Consider the following 13,706-nt stretch of genomic DNA (forward strand, 5'->3'; position numbering starts at 1 on the left):
AATCCTTGTGGAACTAAGAGACCTCTCATCTTAACCATCCATAGTTCAAAGTTATTTCTCCCAGTGAACGTCTCTGTTTCATACTCAATATTAGATCCCTTAGAAGACACGTTTTCATATTCAAAAACTCAAAACCCCAACATTAGCTCTGATACCACTTGTTGGGGGGATGCGTGTAAGTAACCCTGAGTTAGAATCAAATAATACGAGACCAAACGATCTAAGCACGCAAAAAACACAAGGTTTTACGTGGAAAAACCCTCGAGGGAAAAAAATCATGCAACAAATCAACATCGAATCCACTATGATAATCAATGTTAGAAGAGATGGAAGAGCTTACCGATTCGAGAATACACCCTGAAAATCACAAAAACCCTAGCTTTAATCTCCCTTTGCCACCAAAAGCCCTAAGCACGTTTTCTATATCCTAATCCTCAACTACAAAACCCTTAAAAAGGATTAAAACCAAATTAGGAAACAAAACCCGCCATTCCGCAAAACTACACAAGTCGGTCGATGGGAGCTTCGATTATATTGGGTGCCATCGACGACCCCTCAATGAGATTGAAGCAATCTTTGATTAGATCGATTTAGACTCAAAAACTGTCCAGCAAGCAAAGGCAAAAAAAAATGGGTTTTTCTCGATGGGAACGAGTGGGCTGTTTGATGGGGATCGACAGCTGCTCGATGGTGTCGCGTGGTCTGTCGATGCCATCGACAGACCTAGTTTACAGTCAAATTTAAGACATCTGACAATAGATACTCCTAACCTCTCACTGCCCCTCAGCTCCTGGCCTATGTATGCTCGATCTCTCTTTACTTTCTATCTTTTCCTTTCTAACCTTCTGCATTAGCACATTCATAGTTTAATTGTTGTCAAGCTCCATATGTCAAGTTTTGAGTTATAGGATTCTAGGAAAGTGAGGAGAGAGCTACACTTGTATTGGCCCTCAGATCGAGCTATCTCTCAAGTGACAAGCACTCGTGAGCATTCAAAAGTACCAACAACCATCTTTATCCTCCTTTCCTTTTCCCTTTGACATTCCTTTACCTGGATTTTGTGAAATACCTCCTACACCTTTAAGATTATGTGTTTGATTTCCCTTATACTCACCCTTCTTACATTTCTTAGGATTGGGTGTGTTGTCAAAGGACCCCTCAATAAGTGAGCAATACGTGATTTCTCGACTTTATTGTTGGCCTCGTATATAACCATTCAGCTATACAACTCCTTTTCTAAGCCCATTCATATTGTAGATTTCAATGAATCTGGTCTATGTTAGATCAGAGGGTAAGAAATGCGTTCACTATTTTTTCAGAAGCCCGTTCCCACCGCGCTCACGGCCCGGCTGGCCTGCCAGCGGTAGTGGGAATTCTCCCGTTCCCTGGTCAAAGGATTGGTTGGATGCGGGATCTACTCCACAAGGAGCGATACGGACGTAGATGATATCATCACGACCTCTCTTTTCATATCACTAGGGGTGCTTAATGCCACTTCTCCAACTAGCTTTACCTACGCTTTCGTGTCTCTCAGTGTGATTAGCACTAGGTGTTTCCGAGCAGTAAGGCTCACACCCATTTGCATTAATTCATCCAAACTTCCTTACCCTATGGCACTCATTTTAGAATAAATCTTCCTATCAAGGTTAAGGAGTCAATTGAGCATCTCAGCGGTGGGCTTGAATACCAGGTTCAAATCAAAGTTCACGCCGCCTGCCCTGAACAAATAGGAGACGTGGGCCATAGGTCGCACATAAGCTGCTAGGTCGCACGACAGAAGAACACCCAACATAAAGATGCACACTCATCTATGTGAAATATGAATCCTTATTGGAGCTTTTTGGTAGTAGTCGTGACCAACAACCATCAGCGGTCGGCTCGTTGGTAAGGCGAGAGCTTCAAGCCTGATTTCTGGTGGCACAACCCCCCACACAAGCACCACCCGACGAAGGGGGGACGGGGAAAGCTACAGGCCCAAAACCTTCGACCCTGCGTTCTATAAAATGGGGATGCCCGGGGTACCTCATCTTGTCATTGAGTCCTTGCTCATTCCCGTTAGGCCGAAGTGTTTGGCGTTTCCTTCTCTGCACCCGCTCACGCTTCGCTGACCTATGACGTGGTAAAGAGAAGACAGTACGAAAGAATAATAAGCAGAGCACACCGCAAAAAGATTCTAAATATGACAAGTCCCCTGTGGATTCGAGAAGAAGGAAATTCAGAAAGGGAACGAAATGAAATGAAGCGAGAACCCGAATGGGGGAGGCGAGAACATCTCGATCGAAAGCTCCACTGCTCTGAATAGTGAGAAAGACTTTTCAAAATTTGATCAAATCGATCGAGAATCTCATCATCTGTTAGGTGGGCCAACCGCTTATAAGATAGGCTGATAAGGGCTAGGTGTCCATGTCACAAAACCTTTCTCTAGCCGATGAATCCAATCATTAATCGAATCAGAGCGGATCAAATTCATTGGCAAATGAAAAATCTATCATTTTCATACTCATAAAAAAAAAAACTAGAAAAGAGGAGTCATTAAGACAAGAGCTAGGTAAGCAAGCAAGAAGGAGAGTTGTAAAAGGCGAGGCAAGGGGCAAACATCTCTATCATATAGCATCAGAATGGTAGCCTCGATGCGGGGGCTAGGCGAGTCACTTTCCTCTGGCAGGCAAGCCTATCTATTATCAAAATATAATGGGGCTTCTACAACTGCTCCTTCTGGCGACTAGCTCAAACTGTTAGCGGTTGGTAGCTTGCTTCCTCCTCCAATCTTCTGAGAATTGGAAATCCACTAGGTTCTCGGTTTCATGAGCCATCTCCATCAAGGTGCACGATAGATGTCCCGTCGGCCTCATCCATCTTGCTGATTCGTGGTGGGGGCTCTCCATCTCTAGGAAGATTGTGTCCAGGATCTGGTAATCTAAGCGTTGCTTCTTCTGGTTGGCTCGTATTAGCCTGTGCTTTATTACGAGTAGTCATTCCCCTCGTTCCATTAGTCTTTTCAACGGTACTTGAATCTTAAGTCGACCCCCCTTGAATTTAATCAGTTCTAGGCTCAAGTGCCTGCTCATCCATCTTCATTCCAAAGGCGAACATCTCCATTGAGTGACTGTAACTGCTAGGGTTTACAGTTAAGATTTCTTAACCAACCCTTTCTCGCCGCGACTGTACTAGATAGGGGGGACCTTCGCTTCTTCTAAAGTAGACCCGGAGCTTCTTTCTTCTCTTACGAAGCCCTAATAAAGTAACCAGCGGTAGGTTAGTACAGTTCTCCTGCTGTTGATTTGGCCATGTGCTGATTCAAGATCTTCTTCTTTAGTCTAGGATTATAAATAATAAGAAAATAAAAAGAAGCGGCTGGGCAAGAATAAGAAGCGGTCATCGTCCGGCAGCTGGTAGCTCTACTAAGCGAAGAACCGCTCACTGCCTTTTCTTCACGAATAACATGTGCAAGTAGCCCAGGAGAAGAGAAGCAAGCTACCCTTGCCTACCTCCCATCTATATCTATAGGCGGCAATGGTAATAGCTAGTAAGCATGGTAACAGCATGGGCAGTCGGGTCGGCGCTCCTCGTTCTATCTAGGTTCTGCTCTTACATACGCCCCACCTCACATAGAAAAGGGCAACCTCCTCAATAGAAGAACCCGTGTGAGTGTGAGGGGATTCATTCATTCATTATGTCTTCTTCCGTGATCCTTAGTATCTGCCAACACTTTTAGTTTGTTGGCGATCTCAAACACTTTCAGTGCGCGGTCACTCATGGGATCATCCTCTTTTGGTTTTAGGTTATGCATGCATTTTCCTTTTTGGGGCCTGAACCTAGCACCCGTTTGGGAAATGAACAATTCCTTCAAGTGAAGGTAGATGTCCCTCACATACGCCATGTTTTACAACTGATTGCAGAACACATTGGAGATTGAGGCCAATATGTACACCTTGGCCACTTCATTTAATTCTTTCCCATTTGGTATAAATAGTAGAGATGGCAAGCATCTCATCACCATTGTCCAAGTAAGGAGGGGAGGCTCATGAATGATACACAATACATGCTCGAAGGTGAGTACAAGTTTCAGCTTTTGAAATCAATTTATAAAGTGATTTCACATATCGTATTTAACTTCGACATTTTTCTACATGACCAAATCACTACCATAAGCTAATGTATGTGAGTTTACCTTCTGTCTCGTGCCAGGGCCTACATTTTAGGCACACAAACAACGAGTTCATCAAGTTGTGTCCCCAACACAACTCATCGCTCCCATTGTATGAAGCAATTCAAGGTAATCATATCAAGTTACATAGGAGGATCAAGCTGTGGTGCCAATACCCTCCACATAACTCGTTTCAATCATAACCATGTGCTTCATATCATGTATTGAGCCATCCATAAGGACCCCGAGCATCCAAAGTAATCTAATGTGTGACATAAGATAATCGAGGAACTGTAGTATCCCTTCTCCTGCGTTAGGGCAGATAACCATGTGCATGATTAGTGCACCCTCTTGATTTGTGAATCTTTGGATACAAGTCAAACTATAAACATAACATTATCGATGCTCAACATCACATATCATGGCAATTAGCAGGATGTTCCATGTCTAAGTGATATCCACAATGTGTGCCTAATCGAGTTATGTAACACCCATTCCAGTTCCCATCTAGATGAAGGAATAGTTGAGAAAGTGTTCCCACATACAGATCACAAGGATATCCCAATCTTAAGCATGGAAGAGCCTGCAACCACACGATCAAGGAAAGATATGATTACACCATTATTTTATTTTGGCAACATCAAGGAAAGATATGATTACATTTGTTTCGACAAGAAATAAATATATTGCAATTGGGTATATCTTATTCAATAATACAAAGGAAATTGGAAGAATGTTTATCATCGGGCATTATTATTAATTCTGGAATTCATTTATATCCTCATATTTCCCTTAATTCCAATACAAAGTGTTTTTAACAAATGTAACAATGATGTATGTGGAAATAATTCTAATAATGATTTTGGCAGCATTCCAGCTTGTGATGCATTCGTCCTAAGGTGTAACGTCTCGAAAAAATCCGTACAAGGACCCAAGTACCACCTCAGGCAGAAATCACCCAAGACCAAATCCTTTTGAAATTAGGCGAGAATTGACTAGTGCTAAACTAGAGTACTTGTGAAATTAGCACTAATCACTTTAAATATAATTTGTAAGACCCAAAACATGCAGAATCATTAATGCTATATTACCCTGAAATCTAGAATCTATCCCTAATCTCGTTTGCTCTCGGGAGCACCTTGAAACTCCGAATCGGATCTGGACCGCACGTCAAAAGTCCGATTACCCCGAAACTATACGGCTATCACCGCATTACTGGACTTGACAACTCCCTTGAAAATCAAGTCCTAATAGTGTCCAGAAACACATAACTTGAGCCCGGAGCCAAGTGTGTGAGAAACGTGAATATATTTAGAAATAAAATTCGAATTTAAGTAAACTAAGTTGTGTCACTTACAGGCCAAATATAAGGATTCAGACCATCATATTCAGACCCAAATACACCCTCGGATCAGAGAAATTTCCCACACATGTCGGTGCACTTGTGGCCCTGATCGAGTGTCGATGACCGTTAAACTGAAACTGGTCCGCCACGGTTGATCTGTAAACCCGATCGGAACGAAAACTCAGCCTGACCTAGATCCAATTTCAGGGAGCTTAGGTCCGACTGCACGCAGAAAGGGAGGCTCCAGAAATGCTTCGTTGGACCGGAACAGTGCGTATTTGGATATAACCTAAGTATACCATGGCCCTGGGGCCATTCCCATCAGTTCTGGGCCTATATAAGGGCATTAAATTCTCTCTCTCTCTCTCTCTAATATTCCATACGAATTCTAAAATCCTAAGAAAGAGAGTAGAGGAAAAGGAAAGGAAAAAGAGAGAAAGTGAGAGAGTGAGTTGGAGATTCCTCCTAAGATTCGATCTCATTGCTCCTCGGGCTTAACTACCACTTCTACATTGCTATTCCGGTGATTCTGACTTTGTACTTGGGTAAGAAAACCTAAGCCTAACTTGTTTTAGGGTTTTTGACTAGTGTAATAGATGAATTAGCTAACCTATTCCCTATTATAGGTTATTGTGGTGTCGTAGACAAAGACTTAGCTTTTAAACTGAGTTCGTTATGAGCCTACCGGCGAAAGATGTGGACTATAAATGTATAGGTTATGGTTTTCAAGGCTTTCAATGTCGGTGAATGATTTATTATTGACATGGGTGCCATTTCACATGCCTAATGCGTTGCCTGTTTTGCCTTACATGTACATATGAACTATGTCGAAGTAGTGCAATTCATGTGTTTGTTAAAATAATTGTATGAGTATGGAATCTAGATTTGGGTTTACCATGATTAACTGTTGTAGACATATGGTTGAGGTATACATGACAATTCCTTAGTGAAAGGATTTGCCCTAAAACGTGCTATCACTAACATACGTCATGTATGTTGGAATATGTAGTCTAAGTGTTCGTAGAAATGTCTGAATGAACAAGTGTGCAGTAAATTGTACTTTATATGGGCGTTGAGATGAGATTCTCAACTACCTTAATGATGTGTATGATTTCCTCCATGTAACTTATATTCTTTGTCTATTTTACTTAGGGATGCATATGTGTAAATTCATGTTTAAGTTGAAATCCATCAAATGTTCACCTGCTTGTATGATTGGAATTATTGATCCATTACTGCTCTGATTATCTTATATGATTATCTGTTATAATTGAATGTGTTTGGGACTAGGGTATAGTTCAGGCAATCGGTAACAGGCACTGAATAGGTGGCTGAGGTTGTTCCGCCACATAGGATGTGATCGATGAATTCGAGCCGTACTTGGGATGTCGGCAGTGGTTAGGCCACACAGTGCTTATGCACTTCATGTCAATCAACTCAACGTGCGCTCGTACTAGTTGAGCTCATCAAGTAAACCGATTGATCCGATGTATGTTCACCATGTATGGACGCTACTGCTTGAACCTAAGGTACCACCTTACCACTGGAAATTCCATTAACCATGGTACCTCGATCCGTTAAGACTCATGAGCTAGACATGGTGGTATGGGACACCGTGGTCGAGCTGTCGACCTAAGTTGGGGCGACGAGCCTCCCCGTAGTGACCAGTGAGCAATATAGCCTCGTGAGCTGAATACGGTGGTATGGGACACTGCATTTGAGCTGTCGGCCTACAATGATAAGGTGACGAGCTCTTTATAGTGACCTCGAGCATACTCTGAGACTGTGTAAAGGTGATGAGCCTTTCCATAGCAACAAGAGTACAAACTAGGCTTACATTGATAAGGTGACGAGCCCTATGTAGCGACCTAGAACCGTAACATCGTATGAGATTTACTAGGACTGACGACCTTAGAATGGATCATTATTTGAGAACTGATATAAGGGAGGTACCTTAGCTTCCCAATCCTGCTGTATGAAAAGGACTAAGAAGAACTTGGTAATCACGTTCATTCACTGCACTGCATGTGTCATTTGGCGTTGAGTAGAGAGTACGAGGAAGTGACTGACATGCACGACCGTTAGATGAAGATCACAGAGGGAGTGCAGGCGAGGGCATACATCATTTATACATACCATTCTTGCATTAATTAGAGTACTTAGGGATATTTGATTATGTTGTTTTATCATTACTGCTTGACTGAATTAATAACATATTAACCTTTGCTTTATTGTTCCACTGAGTTGATCACTCACTCCCACGTTACGGGACAGTGTTTTAAACACTAGCCAGACTCTGTCTTAGTTGCAGATGGAGACCCAACTAGCGAAGTAGAGCCAGACTTCGGAGACGAGGAAGATGCTTTCTCGTATATGCAGTATTCAGGCGGGTTCATATAGACCATTCTGATCAACGGGGCTTCAGGGTTATACTTGTAGTGGGCTCTCATATTTTTGACATTTTGTATTTTAAAACAATATTTGTAATATTTCACCTGGGAGATGTTTATACTCTGTAGACGTGCCACAACTTACATATTTTATATCCATCTATTACAGTCTTCCGCTTGCGTAATTTAACTGTCTTTGGGGTATGATACGCTGTTTTGGTATAATCTCACTCATGTTTAATGCACTAATACGGATAACCTTTAATCATCATTTTCTATGTTGCATAAGTGATGCGTTGGAACTCGGGAATCGAGTTTGTACTCGACCCCCAATTTTCAAGGCATTACAAGTTGGTGTCAGAGTATGATTTGAATTAAACTGGACCTGGGTTATGGTCACATGACGTACGCTAATGCAAATTCAATGTAGGAGGGTGCGAGGAAACGTAGAAACAGACTTAGGATTTCCCATTTTGCCAAACGGCAAAATCGACCGAAACGGACTATAGGAATCGGACCCGTAGGCTTTCCCGGCCATGTGAAATGATCCCAACACCATTCTAAACTGTCAATTAACTGATTTAGATGAAACTTTCGTAGGTCCTGCACTTAACAAATTGAAATTACATGAATATACGCTAGTGGGAATCCGAAATGACTCAAAACAGAGTCGGGGCCAAATCGGCACAATTCGGGGGGACCCACAGTGGACCCTGTACACCATCGGCACCCCAAGAGGGGGGTGGCCACCGCCCTACCACGGCGGCACCGCGTCGGGTCGAGAGGACGGCAGCGGCGCCGTGCCTACCACAATGGACCGCGATCGGGTTCGGCCGAGCCTATCGAGCCACTGCGGGCCGGCATCGGGCCGACCCCTAGGCACTTGTGGGGCCCACCAAATCATGTGAGGACCCCCTTTTCCCACCCATTTACCCCTCTCTTCCCTCACACACCCTTCCAAGCTCTCCTTTTCTCTCCAAAGACTCCATTTCTTCTCTCAAACCCCACTCCATTCTCTCATTTTCTCCTATTCCTTCAAGGCTTACACCCCTCCACCATTTTCAGCAAATCCCATCTTCTATCCCTCTCATTTCCTACGATTTGAGTGCACAAAACCTATTTTTCGTGGCTTAACATCTCACAACTCAACAATCCGCCTTAATCCCACACTTTACTCCACTCCAATGGCCCTTTTCAAACTTATGGCAGCCATCTTCTCCATTTCCACCTTTCTTTCTCTCATGGGAAGGAAGCGGGCTCCTACGGATGAAGCCGGGCCTAGTCGCCCAACCCGTCCAAGGAGGAGAGCGAGCACAAAAGCAAGCACAAGCGCCGCCCGTGAGCACAGGTCGAAGCGGGACCTAGATCCCCAAATCTCAATCGAGAGAGCACTACCGATAACCTTTGAATACGGTCGGTTTGGTGGCCGCAGGGTTGTACTTGAAGCTCACGTAGATGAGAGGTTGTTTGGGCTACACCCGATTATGGACCGCTTGGTGGACGTTAAGTGGGGTCACATGTTTGAAGGTAAGTCTCACGCATGTGAGAATACGGTTCGTGCTTCTATGCCCATATCCGAGACCCATCACTGGAGCCTCTCCAGTTCACTGTTTATGTAGGGAGGCAAGAGCACACAATCAATGTGGATCTGGTAGCCCGGATTATGGGGATTTCACATGGTGAGGTACACGCTAATGAGAATTTTTTTAAGAGTGCGTGAGAAAGAGATCGCCGAACGCGATACCTTTCTGGCCGACTGGCTCCCCGGACGCGAGGTAATTGCCTCTCATCGACGAGATTGACAAATGACTTCCGTTTGCTTCACCACATTTTCACGTACAGTGTGTATCCACGGTGGGACAACCGTACTGAATGCACTCATTTGATGATAGACTTCTTGTACAGGGTTGGACATGGGGACAAGTTGTGCCTGCCCACGTTCACCCTACTCTAGATAATTCAGACCATACGCTATCAGGAACGACCTCTCAATCCCGTTCGGCCAGCTGGTATGTAAAATTACTCGAGAGGTCGGCTATAGACTTAACATGGATGTTATTGCGCCGATCCAGTTCATAAACGACGCTACGCTTAATAACATGAGGATCGGCCCTCGACAACGTCAAGCCCGACTCGACGAGTATGGGGAGGAGTCTGATAGTGAGGGGGAGGAAAGTATTGATCTAGAGGAAGAAAGTGAGGGAGGAAGTGGTGAAGAGATAGAGGAGGAACAGGAAGAAGAAGAGGAGGCTCAGGACACGGAGGAGAGCTCCCCTCCTACGGCACCGGGGCATGACACTGATCGAGCTGCTAGGGAAGCCCGCTTAGCTCGACTTGAGGAGGGTCAGGCTACCCTGCGACAGGAGATTATCGATGTCTGGGCCCTCGTGAAGCACAAGTTTAAGAAGGTGACCCGCACCTTGAAAATTATCCTGTGTTGCCTGCAGGATAAGGGCGCCCCTCCTCCGTCGCAGACTCAAATGTCTAGTCATCCATGCTGTCGCCCTGTAGTTTATTTTGTTGTTGTTTTAGAATGTTTGCATTTTAATGTTGATGGGCCTAGTAGTATAGTAGGTAGGAAGTGTGTTTGTGTTTGGTAGTTTGTTCTACTGTTTACAGCCTTGCTTGTAATAGTTCATATGTGTTTCCTGTCATGATTCATGTAATGTGTATTTCATATATTGTGACGATTTTAGTAAATGAAATACATGAAGTTTCTTTAAACTGTGTGTAAATACTGTGTGGTTGAGTTTGTGGGCATGCTGAATCTGACCTGGGTTGCACCCTATATTGTATATAGGGAATGCCACCTAAGGCCGCACGGAGTACGGCACGGCTCACTCTTGGTGATTCGTCTGACGGCGCACCTCCCCTAAGCGATAGCCATACGAACCCCAGTTCGGGCCCGTCTCCCTCTAACACCATGCCGGACTCTCAGCCGGCCACTGGCCCCACCAATAGGCCTACACCTGTTGTGCCACCGATTATAGAGAAGAACCGTGCATCCTCTTCGACGCCATTTGTACCTCAGTCGGCTCCCCCTACTGATAGGTTGGAGCAGATGATGTTGTTGATGCAGCAGTAGCAGCGGGCACACCAGCAGCAATAGTTTTTGGCCACCATGGTAGGGATTGTTGCCCAGAGCATGGGTGTGGCTTCGCCTACTCCATTTACGCCTCCTGCTGGGAATGCAGGTGTCAGCGGCCACTTTGAGAGATTCCAGCGCTTATGACCCCCTACCTTTGCGGGTACTCACGGACCCGAAGAGGCCAAGTATTAGGTTGACCGCATCTCTAAGATGCTAAAGCCGCTGCACTGCACCGAGCCCGAGCAGGTGGAGTTGGTCACCTTCATGTTCGAGAAGGAGGCCAGCTTATGGTGGGATAGTGGCCTCTATACTGTTGCGGTCGGACACATATAGATATGGGAAGCCTTTGAGACCTGCTTCTATGAGAAATACTATCCTGTTACCTATCACCATGAGAAGGAGAGTGAGTTCCTTCGCCTCCGACAAGGAGGGATGACAGTGGCAGAGTATGAGAACAGATTTACGGAGTTGGGCAGGTATGCCCAGTTAACTCTGGCAGATGAGCCGATGAGTATGCGGCATTTTTCTGAGGGCCTGCGACCAGATATTCGCTTGAAGATGTGCTGCACTAGCATACCTAGTTATGCTGAGCTAGTGAGCATGTCCATGAGAGCTGAGCAGGATGGGGACAGGCAGTCCCGTATGCGAGCACCGATGGCTCCTAGGCCGCGACCAGAGATTCTGAGCAGACCATTCCTCAGGAAGAGGCTGCGGGCAGATTCACTGCCGAGGCTGATGGCTTCACCTATCCCTGTGAGGCGACCTGATATGTGGTGTGCCTACTGCAAGAGGCCAGGCCACACGGAGGTGAACTGCTTCACCAGGATGAGGGATAGCGGCTTCTCACCGCCCCAGAGGATCAACCACCAGCTTCCCCAGGTTATATCGGCACCACCTCTACACTCGGCACCAGCTTATCAATCATGTCGACCACCCTTACCTCGATCTAAGCCACCTCAGCGACCTACGGTGCCCCAGCCCAACCGATCTCAGTAGGCGCGCGTCCATGAACTTACAACGGAAGCGCCTGATTCTACAGCTACTGTACCTTTGGCCTTTGAGCTCACCGCCCACATTGAAGGTATCCCTATATTTCTGTTGGTGGATACGGGATCCACTATATCCGTGATATCATGTTCTGCAGTCCAGCGCTTAGGGCTGAAGAAGACTCCGATGGTTAGGGTGCGAGTTATCGCAGCACCAGGGACTTTTACAGATGCCACAAAAATGTGTGAGGGTTACTTGATAGATCTAGGGAGCAGGATGATATGCATTGACCTGATTGTCACCACGATATACCATTTCGACGTCATCCTTGGTATGGATTGGCTAACTGAAGTGAGGGCCGAGATTGACTGCGAGACTCGACTAGTGACAGTTCACAGGCCTAAGGGCACGCCCTTTACGTTTCCCATGCAGGTCAGTTGCCCTTTTCGAGTTCTTTGTTATGCTTTCTTACGGAAGAATGTTGACGGCCCGGCACTTGGAAACACACTAGTGGTTCAAGAGTTTAAGGACGTGTTTAATAAGATACCCGGACTACCTCCTCGGTGCGAGATCGACTTCACTATCGACCTTGTGCCCAGTGCGACACCAATATCTCTTCCGACTTATCGCATGGCTCCATGTGAGATGGAGGAACTGAGAAAACAGATCGACGATTTAATAGATGCTGGCTTCATATGGCCGAGTGTGTCTCCTTGGGGAGCACCCGTGTTATTTGTGAAGAAGAAGGACAGTTCACTGCGATTGTGTATTGATTATCGCAGGTTGAACCAAATGACGGTGAAGAACAAGTATCCCTTGCCCAGTATAGATGATATGTTCAATCAGTTGAAAGGGGCGCAATATTTTTTGAAGATCAATCTATAGTCAGGGTATCATCAGTTGTGCGTCAGGGATGAGGACGTGCAAAAGACGACTTTCAGGACCAGTTTTGGGCACTATGAGTTTCTCGTGATGTTGTTCGGCCGTACGAATGCTCCGGCTATGTTCATGGACTTGATGAGCAGGGTATTTCGGCTGTTTCTTTACCCATTCGTCATTATATTTATTGAAAGATCACGAGAAGAACCTGCGAGCAGTCTTCGATACACTCAGGAAAAACCAGTTGTTTGCACAGTACAAGAAGTGCGACTTTTGAAAAGAAGAAGTCAAGTTCCTGGGACATGTGGTTCTAAGGAAGGGATAGCTGTGGACCTTGCTAAGGTAGCCGTAGTTCAAGACTGGGAGCAGCCCGGTTTGGTTACCGAGGTGAGGAGTTTTCTTAGTCTGGCAGGTTACTATCGATGATTCATTCGGGATTTCTCAAAGATAGCTAGACCTTTGTCTCAGTTGACACGGAAGGATCTGAAGTTCGCTGGAATGAAAAGGTGGAAGCAGCTTTTCAGGAGCTGAAGGACAGGTTGACGTCCGCCTCTATGCTAGTATTGCCAGAGCAAGGGGTCAAGTATGTTATATACACAGACGCGTCTCGTATCGGTTTGGGTTGTGTTCTTGTGCAGAAGGACAGGGTGATTGCATATGCCTCGAGACAGTTGAGGAAACACGAGGAGAACTACTCGATGCACGACCTGGAGTTAGCAGCTGTCATCTTTGCATTGAAACTCTGGAGACATTACCTCTATGGAGAGGAGTTCGAGCTCTTTTGCGATCACAAGAGCCTCAGATACATATTCACTCAGCGAGACCTGAATATGAGGCAGTGGCGATGGATGAAGACCCTGAATGACTTCA

General features: G+C 45.4%; 1 pseudogene; it reads right to left on the minus strand.

Moving 5' to 3' along the window:
* Nucleotides 1–1,654: 1,654 nt before the first annotated feature.
* LOC131218080 (cytochrome c biogenesis CcmF C-terminal-like mitochondrial protein) lies at nt 1,655–2,976 on the minus strand (annotated as a pseudogene).
* Nucleotides 2,977–13,706: the final 10,730 nt, after the last annotated feature.

The sequence above is a fragment of the Magnolia sinica genome, chromosome 11 (genome assembly GCF_029962835.1).
Source record: "Magnolia sinica isolate HGM2019 chromosome 11, MsV1, whole genome shotgun sequence".
Classification (NCBI taxonomy): Eukaryota; Viridiplantae; Streptophyta; class Magnoliopsida; order Magnoliales; family Magnoliaceae; genus Magnolia; species Magnolia sinica.